The sequence below is a fragment of the Alligator mississippiensis genome, chromosome 3, assembly GCF_030867095.1.
Source record: "Alligator mississippiensis isolate rAllMis1 chromosome 3, rAllMis1, whole genome shotgun sequence".
In the NCBI taxonomy this organism is placed as follows: Eukaryota; Metazoa; Chordata; order Crocodylia; family Alligatoridae; genus Alligator; species Alligator mississippiensis.
In genome coordinates this window covers 136,745,576-136,762,653 of record NC_081826.1, presented here as the reverse complement: position 1 = coordinate 136,762,653, position 17,078 = coordinate 136,745,576, and the positions used below count along the sequence as shown (strand labels likewise).

Here is a 17,078-nt window from a genome sequence, read left to right as displayed (position 1 = left end):
TGTGTTTTGTGCAAGGGCTTATCTGGCAGGCATGCTCTGGGGATGCCCACTGCATCAGGCCTTGTGAAGAGAAGGATGTAGGGATGTCTCATCTGACACTTATACTTGAGTTTAGGCTCAAGCTGCTCCATGCTGCCAAGACTTAGGTAGCAATGTTCAAGCCCACTGGTGGAAATCTAAGAGACTTTGTTGGTAGACATTCAGGGCCAGATCCTATTTCCCCCCATGAGGCTCCTACACATAATCCTGTTCCACTCTCCTTAGTCCCTGCAAAAGGATTCATGTCTCTTCTTTTGTAGCTCTCTGGGTGCATCTACATGTGCGCTTTACTGTGGAGTAGACTAATTAACTCCGCGGTAAAGTGTCACTATCTGTATGTGTGCCAGTATTAGGGTACAGTAAACTAATTAACTCTGCCGTAAGATAGTACTGGCGGGGACAGTACTATCTTATGGTGGAGTAATTAACTGCACTGAAATGCATGTGTAGACAGTGACTGAGCAGGGCCCAGTTTAGGTGTCTACTAGGTAGAACAGGACCTGGCCTTTAATCACCTGATGAATAGTGGCATCCAAAGGATTAGGCAGCAGCTGGGAAGAGGCAAATCTGGGGTCTTGTCCTTATTCCCTTGGTGAACTATCTGTTTTTAAATCAGTGACTCTCTAATGTGAAATGCAAACGCATGTTGGGAGCAGGAACTGAAACCCAGGACTCCTCCTTTCCTCACTGGACCACACAGTTGCACTTCTACTTCTTCTGGCCCTATGTCTCTTGGCTGCCCTGTGGATGGATAATGCCCGATCCAGCCTGTTCCTGGCCTGGTGCTTTGGAGACTCCTTGGGAAGTAGCAGGTGTGGATTTTTGTCCCCCACCCCCTCCAGGATGAGAAGGGTCTTATCACCTAGGTCTACCACTTCCTAGATTAGCCCTCTAACCATTAGGCTAATACAAAAAAGTTGGGAACCAGCATTAGCACTGGTCAATCAAGGACCTGCATTCAGAAATGGGCTTAGGTGCTTTAAATACTCAGTGGATGGAGGAGGCTAGGGCCTGTTTATATTCCAGCTATTTGACATGTAAGTGGACTTAGGTTCCTAAGTGTGATTCTATTCCACTTTGCTTGAGTCCCTGTAAAGCTGTTAATGCAAAAAGTGGGTCCTTCTCCTCCTCCCTGCCTTTGTCTCATTTTGAAGGGTCAGATGATGGTGTGTTATAAAAGTAGAGGAATTAATGGATTTTCAGGCCTTGAGCAGGGTGGAATAGAACCACACTTGGGCACTTTAGTCCACATACATGATGAATAGATGCAATAGAATCTGGCTCTTAATGTGCAACCTGAAGCAGGTTCAGAAGCCCTTGCAAGTTTAGATACATCCTGTGCTTAGCATTTCCTGCTGGGTATTTCCAGGTTTCTCTGGGCTTTCTGGATTGTGCTGTGAAGATGCCTACGTCTCCCCATTCTCTGTATATGGCACCTAGGTGCCTGACATTGTCTATTTGGACCACTCTTGTGGAGGTTCCCCATTTCCTGAGTGGGGACCCTCAACATCTAAACCTGCTCAAATTGGATTTCTCTTCTGGGTCAAGGTTCCAAGGACCAGATCCTCACTCACCTATTAGGCTGTGTCCAGGCAAGCACAGACATGCAGCATGTAATGCGGCAGACCCATCTGCGGTGCCACATGCCACACACATAGGCATTCCCCGTGCTGCTACTTTGCAGCACAGGTGTTTGGGTTTTTTTGACCCCAGGAGATCCCAGGGTCAAACAAACCCAGGCTGAAAAAACCCAGGATGGTGTATGTGGCAGCAATGTGCACCGCCCAAAATCAGAGCCTGGCTGGTTGGAGCCATGCTCCAGCTGCCGGCTAGGCTCCCGACTGAGGAAGCGTTGCAGCTGCAGCTCCCTGAGGCCCCGGGACACCAGGTAAGGCTGCTGGGGCCAGCACAGTTGCTGGGAAATATACGTTCCCACTTCTCTGGACGTGGCCTTAAGTGCCTATGTGTAAAACTATCCCATCCTGCTTGACTCTCTCCTGCTTGCTGCTTTTTGTGACTTAGACTTAAGGCTAAGATGATGCCATATTACAAAAGTATGCGAGTTAATGGATTCACAGGGACAGGGTGAAACAGGTACCTAATAAGCAGAAAAGGATCTCTTCCCAATATTTTCAGGGCCCTTGCAATACCTAAGTGCAGGTGCCTATGTAACCAAGCTGGATCTGGCCCTGAGGTCCCTCAGTAGTGGATCTGCTTGTAGCTCTGTAATTTTATGTGGGCTTTCTGGTGAAGGTATAATTCATGAAACCAAAGCCTAGAAAATGTTAGTGTTATCAAACAACCCTAAGTCAAAACAACAGCTTCTTTTCATGAACACTGACAAGGAAAGTGCAGTATTTAATTAGACAAGGGCTTAATACCAAGGTTTTATTACCAACTTTCCTTCTTTGTTATTTATTTTAGAACTTGCCTCTGATATTTTGGTTGTTCTTCTGAGCTTTGTACATTTTTATTTTCAATAATTGCATTTATCATCTTGGTTATTTTGACTTACTGTTTATTAATATTCACTGTTTTTAAAAATAATTATATGATCATTGTTTACTACTACTTTTTGCATTTTTAGCTTTTATCTCTTTTCTTTACTGGTGTGTGACTAGCCCCTGTTAATTTTTAAGTAAAGGTTCTCCTTGCAGTAACAGGTCACCCCTATAGTTTTTCATATCCCAGAGAGTGACATATTGTTTAGACAACCTCCTAAGGTCCCTTCCAGCTCTATTTTGCTATGATTCTATGAACCAGGCCTCCAAGGTGAGGGAAATGACCCATGTGCCACAAGGACTGTGCAGTCCCCAGTGGTACTGTGTAGTCCCAGTGATGCACGGGTCATTTCTGACTCTACATTGTCGTGACAAGCTGCTGTACAGTAGCTTGTTGCTACTGCACAGTAGTGGTGGCATTACAGTTAATGCCCATTGCACAGTACTGGTGGGTACTGCGCAGTGATTTAGTACTTGCTAAAGACAGGGAAAAGGCAGTGTAGGAGTCTATAAGGAGCCTATAAGGAGCTGACAGGAGGCAGTAACTCATGAAACCGTATCTACTCTGGTCCTTGAGTGCAGGGACTGAGCTGCGGCTCTGCCCATCACTCTCAGCAGAGATGGCTAGTGGTTTTCCCTGGCAGAATGTGTTCATAACTCTGAAGTTGCTTCCTGAAAAACCCATCTGAGCAGCAGAAGCCCTCCATAAACATGGTCATCATGAACAGAGATGATGTCTATACTAGTAAATCAGCTCCTACACTGTCTTCTCCCTGTGCCATCTTCCCAGAAATGAGGACAGGGGATGGTATATTTACTAGTCTCCTGAACTATGAAGTTTTCTCTTTAAGGGCCTTGTTACACTTTACACCATGAGCCACACAAATGTTGATCAGTGTTAGTACTAGTTTGGAGAAGTCACACCCTTAGTCTAGAAATCTCTGACTTTCCCCTATCTGCACACCCGTGACTTGCCACTAGACACCTGGTGAGCAGAGGCAGGACCAGGAGATATAGCTGTGAGTTGACACTAAAGCACTGGTGAACCACGACAGGTTCTTTCTATCCCTGCTCTATGGGCAGGGGTGTGAGAGATCCTGGGATACTGAAGGACTTCAACTTGGGTGGCAAATATGTGGGGAGTGGCCACACCTTAATGGAACAGAAGCTGGATAGTGCCGATTAGAGCTAATCCTGCCCCGGATGTCATTTTGAGCTGCATAATGAGTACTTAAAACCACTTTAAGGTGTTAATGTGCAGACAGTCCAGGGGTTAAGAGCTCCAGGAGCCATCCAAAATTACCATATAACAAGGCCCTAAGTCTTTTATTGGCCCACTCTTTTTTTCTGAAATAGGGAAAGGAAGATTTAATCTCCTCCAATAATATTACTTATTAATAACAATACAACAATACTACCTATCAGTTCATTTATATGCCACCTTTAATCTTAAAAGCACTGTATAAACATTAATCTAATTAAATTAAGTCCATTAATCTCATTGAATTAATCTAATTAAGATTTTATATAAACGACATGTTTCTGTGTTTGACTTTCAACTTCTATTAAATCTCTTGCTGACAGATGCTTCCATTTGTCTAGATTTGGCAGAGGCCGGGGGCCAGATTTCACTGCCTTGGAGCTAGAAGAATTCAGTCCTGCTAATCATGAGCAGCACAATCAGGGAGGAGGGTATAACACTGGATGGTGTCTCCAAACCCAGTTTTGCTATTGGTTCTGAAGCAGTTCAGCAAAAGCCCTACATCTAAGCTGGATGATGCCATTAAGTAGCACATCACTGCTAGCCCTGACTATGCTTCAGAACTGGTACCTCCTGGCAGAAACCTTGGAGCAGTGCAGCAGCAGTACCAATATCTGGTCCTCCAGGATGAATTCCACCAGTTTGTGCCTGAAGAAATGACTCAGAACCAATGTGTAACCATTATGGTTGGGCCTTCCAAACAGCAAAATTTGAAAATGTAGCCATCTTGTCACTATATCCACCCTTAGCATACTGCCAGATCAGTGATTCTCAACCAGAGTCCTGTGGCACCCTGGGGTGGTTTGAAATCCTTTTGAGGGTGCCACAGGATACCACTCAATGTTGGCAAACATTCTGACCTGCTGTGGTCTCTCTGTTTTTTGCAACAGAAGACTTGCTTTATTCTTTTCCTGTAGTCAAAAAACAAGTTAAACTGAAGACCTGGCATGTTCTTAATCTGAAGGGTGCCTTGAGTTTAATGAGGGGTGCCTTGAGTCTAAAAAAGGTTGAGAACCACTATTAGATAAATCCCATCTGTACTTAGCATATTGTTAAAGAAGCAAGTTTTACCTCTTAACCCAAAATACAGTAATAAACTTCCCAAACTTTGAGAAAACAAAAAATGTTTGTCTCCTCTCTCTAGTCCTAACACGATATGTTATGGGCTTTCTACTAGCTCCTCTCATTTGTTCAGTATAAAAGAAGCATTTCAGAAATTATGTAATTCCAGTCCCCTGTAAATAGTACCTTCAGAGTAAAGTGTGCAGCAGTATGGCTGACCACTAAGAATGTATTTCATGATATTTTGGTAACTCTTGACAAAGGCCTAGAACTCATTCACTTCTTTTTTCCCTCTTTTTTTCACAGGAAATACCAGGGAAGGCTTTTCTCCCTGTTTAAAGTTCATGTAATACATCTTTCTTAACATAGCACCTGCTCACATTCGTTTGGTATTTAATTGTTTGTACCAAATATTTTTATTTTTTTCATTCTCAACTCTGGACAATGCTTTTGCATTTATAAAGGACCAATTTCTATCTTACTGAGTATGTACAGGACAAGGGAACAGCTGAATTTGCCCCAGAGTCTTTTTTTAAATTTTAGTCTGAGGAAAACTGTAAGTAGTTAAAAGATAATGCATGCAAGGTATGAATATCCAATTGTGGTAATCCTCATTGTGGATGGGAATTGATTGGCTTCTGGTTGTACCAAAGGCATCCACATTGTGTTTGGCATATTCTGGGTTCAGCTATAAATTGGATGATCCCATACATCATGAAAAATGGACCCTTCTAAGAATCAGTCCAGAGATCACTTGTCTTCCTCCGCTGGTTCTAAGGCTGAAAATATGGCCTTTGCATCCTTATAGGCCAGAACTCATCACTGCTGCCAAGCTCACTGATCAATTTAGTGATCAATCATACGAGAACAAGGCAAGCAGTACCATAGTAAGGGTGGTGCCAGCAGCACCAGGTGCGCTTGCGCAGAGGGCACCAAATCAAATGTAAGTAATTATGTGGCAGTACATGTAGGGGGGCACTCTGCACATGACCTGCACCAGGCAACAAAATGCCTGGCTAGAGTTCTAAAGGCAAGGCTGGATCTTCTTTGGGATCTTTTTGTGATCAACACACAACTATTCACATTTTGGGGCAGCGACTCAGAGATGCTGAAGAGTCTTCTGGGACCTAGGAAGGCAATCAGTGGACACAGTAGGATGAGGGTTTTCAACCTTTTTTGGTTGGTGTACCCGTGGTGGCCAGCTGAGAAGCAGGGAGTCCCCCAGCCAGTCAGCGAGCGGGGTGTGGTCCCCCAGCAGCCGATTGACAATTGGGGGGGGCCCTTGGCAGCTAATTGATAAGCAAGAGTGGGGAGGGCCTGCATGCAGTGGCGAAACCAGAAGTGCCAGTGGTGAAACTGGAAGTGCCCTCCGCTTCTTTGTGTCGCTGCTGCATACCCCCTGGGGCTTTCCCAAGTACCCCCAGGGGTACACATACCCCTGGTTGACAAACCCTGCAGTAGGACATCCAGCAAGGCCTGTGTGAGGGTGGGAAGTAGGCCTGTGTGAGTAGGCAGCTATTCGATTCAGCTTTGGATCCGGTCACTTCAGATGTCAGTGATCGGATCCAGAGCTCCGGACCAGGTTTACACTTCGATCCGGCTGAAGTGGCTCCAAGGCTTTGGAGTCACCTTGGAGATCTGGCCATAGAGTATAATGGGGAATCAATGAAATATCTATAACTTTGTTGTTTTTTGTCTGATTTGGATGAAACGTGTGGGGGTGGTAGCCTCTGCTGAGAGCATAAAGCCTGCCACGGTTCAAGAAGATGGGTGCAGTGGCTCGGGGGGGAACTGCATCTCAAATTCTTGAAAGCAAAACTCACGTCAGGTGTATTTGTTACGCTACAGTGGGGTGAAAACTGCAGGGGTAGTAGCCCCTGGTGAGGCCACAAAGCCTGCCAGGTTTCAAGAGGATAGGAGCAGGGGTTTGGGGGGAATTGCACCTCAAGCTGCTGCCAGGCAAAACTCGTGACATGGGTGCTTGTGCAACTGACTGTCTCTGTCCTGGGGCAGTTGATTGTCTGTATTATTTCCTCTCCTTAATCTGTGGTTTTGTAGGTGTTAATCCTTGCTAATTAACTCATAACCTTAATTAGCAAGGATTAACACCTACAAAACCACAGACTTGCTAATTAACTCATAACAACCTTAATTAGTGGGCATCTCTGCACGTTTAATCCAAATCAGACAAAAAACCCCAAAGTTATAGATATTTCATTGCTTCCCCATTATACCCTATGGCCGGATCTCCAAGGCGGCTCCGAAGTTTTTTTTGAAGCAGTTTGGAAGCTCTGAACCACTTTGGAAAGCCTAACCAAGTCAGCGCTTCAATCTGGACACGCTGCTTCTGATGCTGAAGTGTCCGAAGCTTCTCTGGATTTGAAGCATGGTCTGAAGCACTGCATAGCCCTAGTGGGAAGAAATCCATTCACTGGGAAGTAGAAGTGTATATACTACGTAGCAGGTTTTACTGACCTAAAGACGACTTGTCCAACCCAGCCCATCTCCTATTGACCCAGCTGTAGAGGTGATCTTAGGGCAGATCTACCAGAGAGTGGTGGGACCACATTGCTTTGTGGACATGGGATGATGAGCACTTGTGGCAGATTGTCCACACATTCAAATGGTGTGCCCAGGAGCAATTTTAACTCTGGAGCAAGAAGCTCTGTTTAGTCGTGTGCTGTAATTGTACATGTAGATGTGCTCATGAAGAGGCACACCTTCATGGGTATATACAAGGAGCTTCCTCATGTCATAACAGTGCAGTAGTAGATTGCCATCGCAGCCTGGAAACTGGCTACACCAGACTGCACTAGGACTATGATGAACCAGTGTGGTATTGGCAAATCAACTGTTATGGTAATGGTAGTAGAGGCTTGCAAAGACATGTGGAGAATATTTTTTACTTGTGAGCTGCTTGCATCAGAGATATGCTTGGAATAATAGCTTGCTTAAGATTGGTGGGGCTTGAAGGACCCTGCAGATACTTTAACCCCAAGGAATAGAATTCCCTAATCCTGCTGGACCTGGTAAACTGCTGAGGAAATAGCGCACATACCAACTGTAGCTGCACAGGCAAGATGCTCTCAGCACCAGGGTTCTGAGGACAACGAGTGCTTACTTGTTTGGACAAACTGGAAACTTATTGCCTCTCAATGGCAAGGTCATCAAAAGGGTATGGGTACCAACCTGCATTAATTTCTGTGGCATGACACTGACCCTTTCCTGCTGTGTCTTATGAAGCAGTGCCCAGACAACATGGGGCCACACAGAACATAGTATTGCACCACTTAAGAATGGCAGAATGGTGGTCCTGTGTGCAGTTAAGAGGTTGAAGGGAACATGATCCTGCCTCCAGAATTAGTTGGACAACAGCATTGGAAATGCATGTGCACTTGTAGCCTGCTGCAGTCTGCATAAGGTCTGCAAATGTAGCGATGAAACTGTACCTGGAGACGACGCAGGGCATTGCTGGGCTTGGTCATCATTTCCCAAAGCCAGAAAATACCCCAAAACCAGCATGGGCTCAAAGCAGGCTAGGGAAACAAGAGATGCCATATGTGCTTGCCTTGCTGCACACATCCTGAGTGATTACCCGCTTGCCAGCGCATGTGCTATTTTTGTGGTGTGCAGATTTCCAATTATGGTAATTGGTCTTCTGGCCATTCTGTGAGCCTCTTTGTCAATGTGCTTGGGACATCTTGATCCAACCAGAGTGGATGATGGAACAGTGCTGTCTACTCCCAGCCAATCTCTGCATTAAATCGAGTGCTTCTTTCAGTCATGCCTTTCATCCCCTAATGATTTTTGATGGTTTTGGCAAGTGGGTCAATGTATCAATTGCTTGTCTGTGCTTGCTTCATTTGGGCCACTTGGTCCTGGATGAGTTAAGGGCTGTTGTGGGTGGGTGAAACCTCTAGTCATGTCACTTTCCAGGGTTAGGCTTCTGTGACATTTTGGCCCTTTCTGGAGTCTTTGGGATTTTGTTGGTAGGTAGACTTGCTAAATTATGAGCCTTTGAATGCCAGTTACTTCAGGGCCAGTTAGCTCTGGAGGGTGGATGGGGAGGATTTCTCATTGTTTCCCTGCCTGTGTCTGGATCACTAGGCAATGAAGTCCTCAGTGTCTTTGGTGTGCCTTTTATTGCTCATTACTGCAGCCCAGTTGGCCTAGGAAGAGCATCCTGGGCAAGGGTAGCACAGTTAATACTTTTGTGCATTTCCCTGCCAGCAGCTATGTGCAACTGTAGGCACTGAGTTGTGCATTGTGCATAGGATTTAGGATTTTCTATTTTACAGTGTGTAACAGGAAGCCTAGGGCCCCTGCTATTTTAAGAGGAAAAAGCAGTAGTAGACAGCACGTGGAGAGACAAACAAAGGCTAGCTGCAAAGGGATAAGTAGCTAGAGGCTAAAAGCTGAGTGTGCCTACTGCTGTGTTGGTAACACAGCAACAGTATAGTAGGACAGAGTACTGCTGCAGGTCACCTGACCAGAATTGGGCAGAGCTGGAGCGGCATATAACCAAGGCTTGAGCCCAGGTAGTCAGTCTGGCTCTGGAAGCTGCAGAGGGAAGAACTTTGCAGGGAGAGGGCTGTAGTGGTAGCAAGCTGGCTGTGGCTGAGCTAGCACCTGGAACACTGTTATGCTGGGGAACAGCAAGTACGATGCTGAAGGCTGGCAGAGAATGAGGACCAGGATGTGTGGGGAACTTGATATGCAGCCAGTGTGCTGAGAGTTTAGTTAGGGCCAGAACGCTTATGCTTTTCATATGAGTTTTCCCTGGTCGTTTGGTTGGGACTAGGTAGGGGTGGTTTGGAGGTCCCATTACTTCTCAAGGGGCATGTAACTGCCTTGAGCCCTGCCAGGGGTCAGGCTTAAGGGCCAGGGAGCCCAACATTGCCCAGGAGAGGCAGAAATATGACTAGAGAACCCATAGCCCAGGGAGGGGCAGAGCTTGAGGCCAGGGAGCCCGCAGCCTGGAAGAGGCAGAGCTAAAAGCCTAAGAGGGCAAAACAAGGACTGGAGCTGAAAAAAGCCAGGCCTGGTATAATCAGTCTAGGCCAAATGGACCAGCCAAAGCAGTGGGGTGGAGACAAGAAAGACCAAGGCCCCAACAAGGGAGTGGAGGTCTAAGGTGGTTTGGGGCAAAAAAGAGCTCACCTAAGTAATGAGTGGAAATATCTGCAAGGCATGGGCATAGCTGTAGGGGAGTTATGGAGGCCATGGTTAGTCCATGAAGCAATGGGTGTCCTTGGGAGGCACGTGGGCCAGGAAGGCCCACATAGCACGATCCAAAAGAGAGAGGTTACAGCTCACTCTAAGATCTGTGGGCAGCCTCACTTTTCAAGTTTTATTAACTAGATCAAGGTGTGGCAGGAGAGAGCAAAGGGAGGGCACTTTAGAGTGGAAGGGATGCAGGGGTGAGTTGCCACCAGGGTCATGTTATAGCCACCCCTGGTGAGCTGGTCCTCTTACAAGTGCTTTAATGAGATCTTTTTACAAGGCCCACATTTTCCCTTTTCACAAGAATTGGGCAGTAAACACACAGCAAACAGCTTAGCAGGCAGAGAACTTAACTGAATGAACAACACAAATACATTGTTGATGGTTCCCAAATAGTAGTAATCCAACCCAAATAAATAAGGCTAAATAGCTAAAACTGACCCAATGAAAAAAAAAAAATCAAAACAGGTTAATTAAAAAAAAATTAAATAACCCAACAAACAAACTAATTGTTACTATGTACAAAGTCCCAGAAAACAGTAAATTAACTATGTGCAATGTGTAACCAGAAAAATAAAAAGTTAACTGTGTGCTGAGTGCAACCATAAAACAAGGAACTGCAGAGAACAGCTGTTGAACAAAAATTAACTTTAAGCGACTAGCCACAAAACAATAAATAACTAAACTAAACTTCAACCAGAAAAGGGGAGAGGGAAGAGATGGGGTTGAACTTACAGAGTAGCCAGGAAAAGTACTGGAAGCTATAATATAAGGCTGCATCCTGAGGTACAAGAGCATAACTTGAGCATTAGTGGTTGTGATGCTTGTTGCCTGCAGCCCCCACTTTGTATTCCCCCTCCCAGGCCTCTTCTGGCTCCTGTCATGCTGCTGGAGTGCAGGTGAGCGGTAGGAGATTGACTGTATCTAGGGGGAATCCAGGATGCTGCCCATGTCATCAACCCAGTTCTCCCAGATCTCCTAGGTGGGAAAGAGCAGATCAGGGCTGCAGTCTCCCCACCCCTGCCAACTGCCCCCAGTTCTGCCAGACCCCTCAGTGGAGGGAGCATCTGACCTAAGCTAGGCACTGCCACATGCAGGTGAGACCCACAACCACCCCAGTGTCTCTGTCTGTCTGGCAAGTTATGCTGCCTTCCTATCTCTCTGCCCTCCTCCTTCCCTCTAGCTCAGGGGCAAGCAATTATTTTGGGTGGAGGGCCACTTACTGAGTTTTGGCAAGCCATCGAGGGCTGCATGACAGGTAGCCCAGGGCAGATTAATATTCATTTTCTAAATTTTTTAGGGGCCCCGCGGGCCGGATAGAATGGCTTGGTGGGCCACATCCGGCCCACGGGCCACATTTTGCCCACCCCTGCTCTAGCTCCTTCCTCCATCCTATTTCCCAGTCACTTGGATCACAGCCCTCAAAGCCTCTGGCGGGAGTGAAGCCTGTGGGAGCCAGCGCCACTGCCCTGCACCACCAGGGGTGCAGGGCTGGTGTTCGCCCACCTGGGGAGAGCCTGGGTGAGCAGGCAGCGGCCAGTGCACCCCCACCCATCTGGCTGCAGACGGCTGGAGGAGGTTGTCGGGGTCCGCACTGCTGCCAGGGCGGGGTTGAGCATGCCGAACTCCTTAGGGCCCTGCTGCAGCTTCCCCAAGGGTGCTGCCAGGCAGTGCTCATTGTGCAGCCCAATCACATCCACGCATGGGGCTGGAGGCAGGGCAGGAAATCATCCTACTTGTTGAGTAGCCTGGTGCAACACAGTGGAGGACACATTTGGTGGGGGATGCACCTCTACACGTCCCAGGATTGGAGTTTGGGCCTGTACAAGGATCTGGGTCTATCCTTTGAATAGTACCAGCATTTGGGCCAAGGACCCTATGTGCTCTGGGGCCTGTGACTGATCAAACCAGCCCCCAGGGGCTGTAGGACTTCCTAGTCCTCTATCTGTCTGTGGCCTCCGTCCCCCAGAGACATTCCGCTTCTCTGTCTTCTTGATCCTGCCTCTTGCACTCTTCCTGCTGCTCTGACAAGTCCCTGATTTAGAGGAATGTCTTACCCTAGTGCAGCAGTTCCACCAAAATGTTGTTGACAGCTTATTTCCTTCTTGGCCCAAACTGCAGTTTCTTGCAGTGAGGCTGAGGGGTGAAATCCTTGCAGACTGAGCTGTGTATGCCTTGGCAGGGCAGGGAAGTGTCTATGAAGGTATGCAACAAGATGCCCCTCATGCCTGTTTTTGAAATGTTAGAGCTGGACTCCCACAGGACTGCTGCCACCCAATGTCCAACTTTGTACCTTGTATTATAGCTGATCTGGTGTCTCTGCTTATCTTGAGGTGGCTGGAGGAAGAAATCTCTCTAGGAAGCACCAGAACATATACCAGTAATGGTGAGTTAATTTTCTGTTGCTTCTGTATTTAAGCATTACTTCTAGAAAAGGGATTGTGCTTTCTAGATGCATCAGTTTGACTGTCCATAGCAGAAGGGTAGAGAAGGACTGGGTTTTGAAAACCTGTCTGACTAGCCAGGCATCCCTGCATCTCTGGTTTTTGGGGTGGAAAACTCATTGAGGTCCCAGAATGGAAAAAAAAAGTTGCTCATCTTCCTGGGAAGAGGTAGGGTATCTTTAAAGCATGCATGGGACCTGTTCAGAAGCCTCATTGTTACACATAACATATACAAGAGGACGTGTCTTTCTTTACTGAGATGGTTGAGTGTGGTTTGTCTTGCTCACTCATTTGACCAATTGGCTTATGTTCCTGCTGAATGAAAAATTGCCCCCTGGAATGGGTTAGCGTTGGAAATTCACTGATAAGTTGCTTAAGCCAGTGTTTCTCAACCGGTGGGATGGGACGTGAAGGTGGTCTAGGGGGGATGTGGAGAAGTGGCGGGCTTGCCGCTGGCTCTTCTAGGTTTGCTTGTCGACTGGCCGCTGGGGGGCCCCCCTTTCCCCTGCTCATCGTTTATCATGGTGGGACCAGGGTTTTTGGGACCAATGGTTGGTGGGACATAAGGTCAGAAAGGTTGAGAATCTCGCCGGTTTAAGCAACTCGAGCATGGACTGCACTTTCACTCCCTTGCCCTAGCAAAGTCACTGCTGTGGGGGAAAGGGGATTGCAGGAACTGTTTGGATTTATTTCCTTTAGGAAGAACTGAATCGCCTCTAAAGCTGTATATGGAACCAAAGATTGTTGATTTTCTTGCTTTTTGCAATGGCCTCAGCTGACAAGGGCTCTCAGTTTTAGCTGGTTTTGAGCCAAATGCCTAACAGCCCAGTCACTGACATTATGCAGTTCAAACCATCTTTTAAATCTCCCTTACAGATGAGGCCATATGGATGAGCTTGTGACAGAGGCAGGAAGGGAGCACATGGCAGTGAGTGAGGTGTCCTGGCAGAACAATCATGCCACCCCCTTTGGCATGGCTTTCTACAGAGATGGTACTGTTTGGGTTGTTGTCTTTTTTTTCATTCTTCCCTGCTTGTCAGCAGGGAGCATATGGTGAGGAATGGGGGAAGAGAAGGCAAAATCCTGATATCACTTCCACTCCGAACAAAAGCTAGGCATCCCCTACAAAAGCCAAAATCTATCCTGATAGAATTGCCCTGTGGGAACAGAGCTGTCTCCTTGTTCCCATAACGGAGTAACTTACATGTCCACAGGAGGTAATGGAATTGCTCCTATGCAATTGTTGGGCAACTCAGAGTTGATCACAAGCTGTACTTTGGTTGTCCACTAGGTAAAATAAAATTCTGTTCAAAATGTACATGCATTGTAATGAGCCTCAGGCACTACTCTATCATTCCATCAAGAAAATCTTCCAGATGAAAAAATCGTATCCACTCAATTTAATATAAGTAGATATTTAGCATTTTGTAAGATTGTTTCATTGTTGGGGTTTAAAAAAAAAAAATTTATTGTGAAACTGGATTATTTTCCTCCTGTGTAGGTTATTTCTCTTTCTTTATTTTTACAAGCACTTTAGCAAAACGTTGTTGTTTTTTTTTATCAGCAGTAGATATGTGAGAGAGAGAGGTGGGGGAGGATTGCTTAGTGACTGACAACTCCAAAAGTCTGTATTTTGAATTAAATTACTTTTCACTTTAAAGCTCTGTTTTCCTAATTTCAGTTGACTGAGTCATCTTGAAAACTTTCTGACCTAAAATAAGAGAGAAAGCATCTTGCCCACAGAATATATTTCCCTGTTTGTATCTAAACTTCATGAAATCTAGAAAATTATCAGGATCGCAGAAGGTAATGAGATACAGGAATGATATAAAGAAGGCAATCAGAAAGGTCAGAAGCTCTCTTGGGACTGTGTTATTCTTATGAGCAACATCATATTTCTATTTTAATCATTGTAATGTTCCATTGGGTTAAAATAAATGTTGTCTTTTATTTTCCACAAGCCCCCTGACAAAATATTTGTTACCTGATGAAAAGAATCCACTTATTAGGTAAAATGGATTCTTCATTAGTCAAAATCCTTCATTTGTCAAAATTGTTTATTCAGAACTATTAGTACTTTTTGTAATACTGAAAGAGTATATGTGGATTTAAAAAAAAAGGTATTTTTCTGTCCAATAGCAGGTATGGATACATTGCAGATATGATAGTACCACAGACCAATGCATGTATAATTGATAGGCTCTTTCCCAAATTCCTCTATCCCTTGCACTCATTACTCTGGCTCTCTTTAAGCTCAATTTTCTACGGTCATAATGTCTGCCTATTATTTACTTGAGGAACCTGTGAGCAGTAAAATGGCTAATCAGACTGCTTTATATGTTTTCAACCACAATCTTGAACACCTTCAGTATATTCTCTAGGCAATTTACTGTTTTTCAACACAGTTATGAGAAAAGGAGATAGTTAACATAATAATGACCATTGCAGATGGTGTGCCAGATCCCAATCTACTTTTGAATCCACCTAACTGGACTCAAGCACCTAAATGTGATCTGAATTCCTCCTGTTCAAGTCTTTAAACAACATCCACACACCTACTTCTATCGTATATCCTCATCTTAGCTTCAAAACTAAATCAATCACAAGATGCCATGAGCGAGAGAAGGACCAATTTTTTATGTTAGCTTTTCTTCAGGGGCTTGAACAGGATGGAATAGGATTGCATTTAGGCATATAAATGAACTAAGTTACTGTAGGGAACGGCTTAATTTGTGATTTTGCAGATTTTGCTGAAATCATGAAATTGGGCATTGTGGGTGAAAAAAAAATAGTAAAAATATAATGCTGGCTCCCCAGTGGCAGTGAATATCTGCAGCCCCTTGAGGTTGGGGGGGGGGTAGGGGAGCAGCCAAGATGGCACCCCCTTGCCCCTGATTGGCTGAGAGGGTTGTCATGTGGCTCTGCCCTACCCTTTTCCACCATTCAGCAGCTACAGGCAGGGACACACAACAGGCAACCCTCCCTGCCAGTCAGTGGTGAGGTGCAAAAAGGCTACAAAATGAGCTCTGCACAATGCAAGCAGCCCATGAAAAGCCCTGTCACTCTCTATGACTTAGGTAGATCTCAACTAAAAGGTGGACTAGGATCTGGCTCACTTTGTGGAACTTAACTGAGACAAGCTGACATGATACTGAATATGATTCATCCTTATCTACACTGACCTATTGGTGCTGACTCTGATTTGAAATTGTAATAGCTGAATTGTAATTGCTGCCAAGATGCTAGTACAGAGTACAAAAGGGCTAAAGGAAAAGGGAGTCGGATGCATTGGACACTATAGGTCTATTACTCTTTTTAAAGAAATATCAAGTTTGCAGCTTTGTTGTGCGATTAAACTCCCACTGGTTTAATTTGAGGTCCTGCTGAGTCAGTGGATATTTTTACCTGAGGAAAAACTGCAGGGCTGGTCACTTTGAAATATCTACAAGTTTCAATAAATGCAAAATAATATAACAATAACAGAGATGAAATGTCCATCTTATTCCTTCACACATCTTAAAATACACTAGTTATAGTGCAAATAATTATTGAAACAAATTATTTACAGAATACAGAAAAATTAAGCTTCTCTCCAGAAGAAAAGTACCTAACAAAATATAGCCATGGTCTTCTAGAGGGGAAAAGAGTTTTTAAGAAGTTAAAGTAGTCCTACCTATAGCACATCAGTCTCCATTCAGGTCAGTAGCATCATTGGAGCATGTATGAGTATTTTAAAGGCCAGCTGTAGTGCCCACTGAACTCATGAGGAATCTTTCCACTGTGCAGTGATTTGGTCTCTAAATGAACCAAGCTTTCTATTTTCAATTGTCCATCATCTCAAAGAAGCTGAGATGGAGGTAATCCATGCACTCTGAGGCAAGCACGTGGCTGTGATCACGACTCGGTAGTATAAAATGATGCACTGCTGTTTTTGCTTCTTTTTCTCTTACAAATAAACTTGTTATAAGATATTAAAAGCAACGACAATAATAGTATGTAGCTCTTATATAAATCTCTTTAAACAACCTTCACTTCAAGCTGGTAGTTTTGATTTGATAATGATCTACCAATATATTTTTCTTTCATACATAAATTTTAAATTTGCCTGTAAGAAGCAAGGCAGCATCCTCAATCAGCCATTTACACTGATGGATTTCTTAAACTACATGTGAAGGTGACTTGTTAAGAAATTAAACATTTTAGAATTGGGAGCTCTGAGCACACTGCGATGTAACACAGAAGATATGCCTGTGGATGGAAGAGGAGAGCTGTCATTAGATCAGACCAGAGGTCCATCTGGTGTTGTAGCCTATTTCTGACAGGGACCAAAACTGGATTTTTCTGGGGAAGGTTGAAGACTGCTGAAATAAGATGTGGGATCATCTGTTCCTCTTACCACCCATGAAGTCTCTTCCTCATCCTTTATAGTAGACACTTATATCTGAAATATGAGTTGTAATATTCCTTCCAAAGTTTTGATAAGCAGTGACAAAGGAAAGGATGGGAGGGATCTGAAGGAAGGTAATGAAATTTGGAGGATGTTTACAA

The 17,078-nt window shown here is 44.9% G+C and overlaps 1 long non-coding RNA gene across 3 annotated transcripts; it reads left to right on the top strand.

Annotated features, from left to right (window-relative positions):
- The first annotated feature begins 10,827 nt into the window (after positions 1–10,827).
- On the top strand, positions 10,828–14,491 carry LOC132249394 (uncharacterized). Of its 3 annotated transcripts, XR_009460876.1 has the most exons (4): positions 10,828–10,985; positions 12,392–12,472; positions 13,407–13,522; positions 14,212–14,491. It is a non-coding gene; the product is annotated as an uncharacterized LOC132249394 (long non-coding RNA). The 3 variants fall into 3 exon arrangements; XR_009460877.1 differs by lacking the exon at positions 14,212–14,491 and having other exon boundaries at positions 12,420–12,472; positions 13,407–13,848; XR_009460875.1 differs by lacking the exon at positions 14,212–14,491 and having other exon boundaries at positions 13,407–13,848.
- The last annotated feature ends 2,587 nt before the right edge of the window (positions 14,492–17,078 follow it).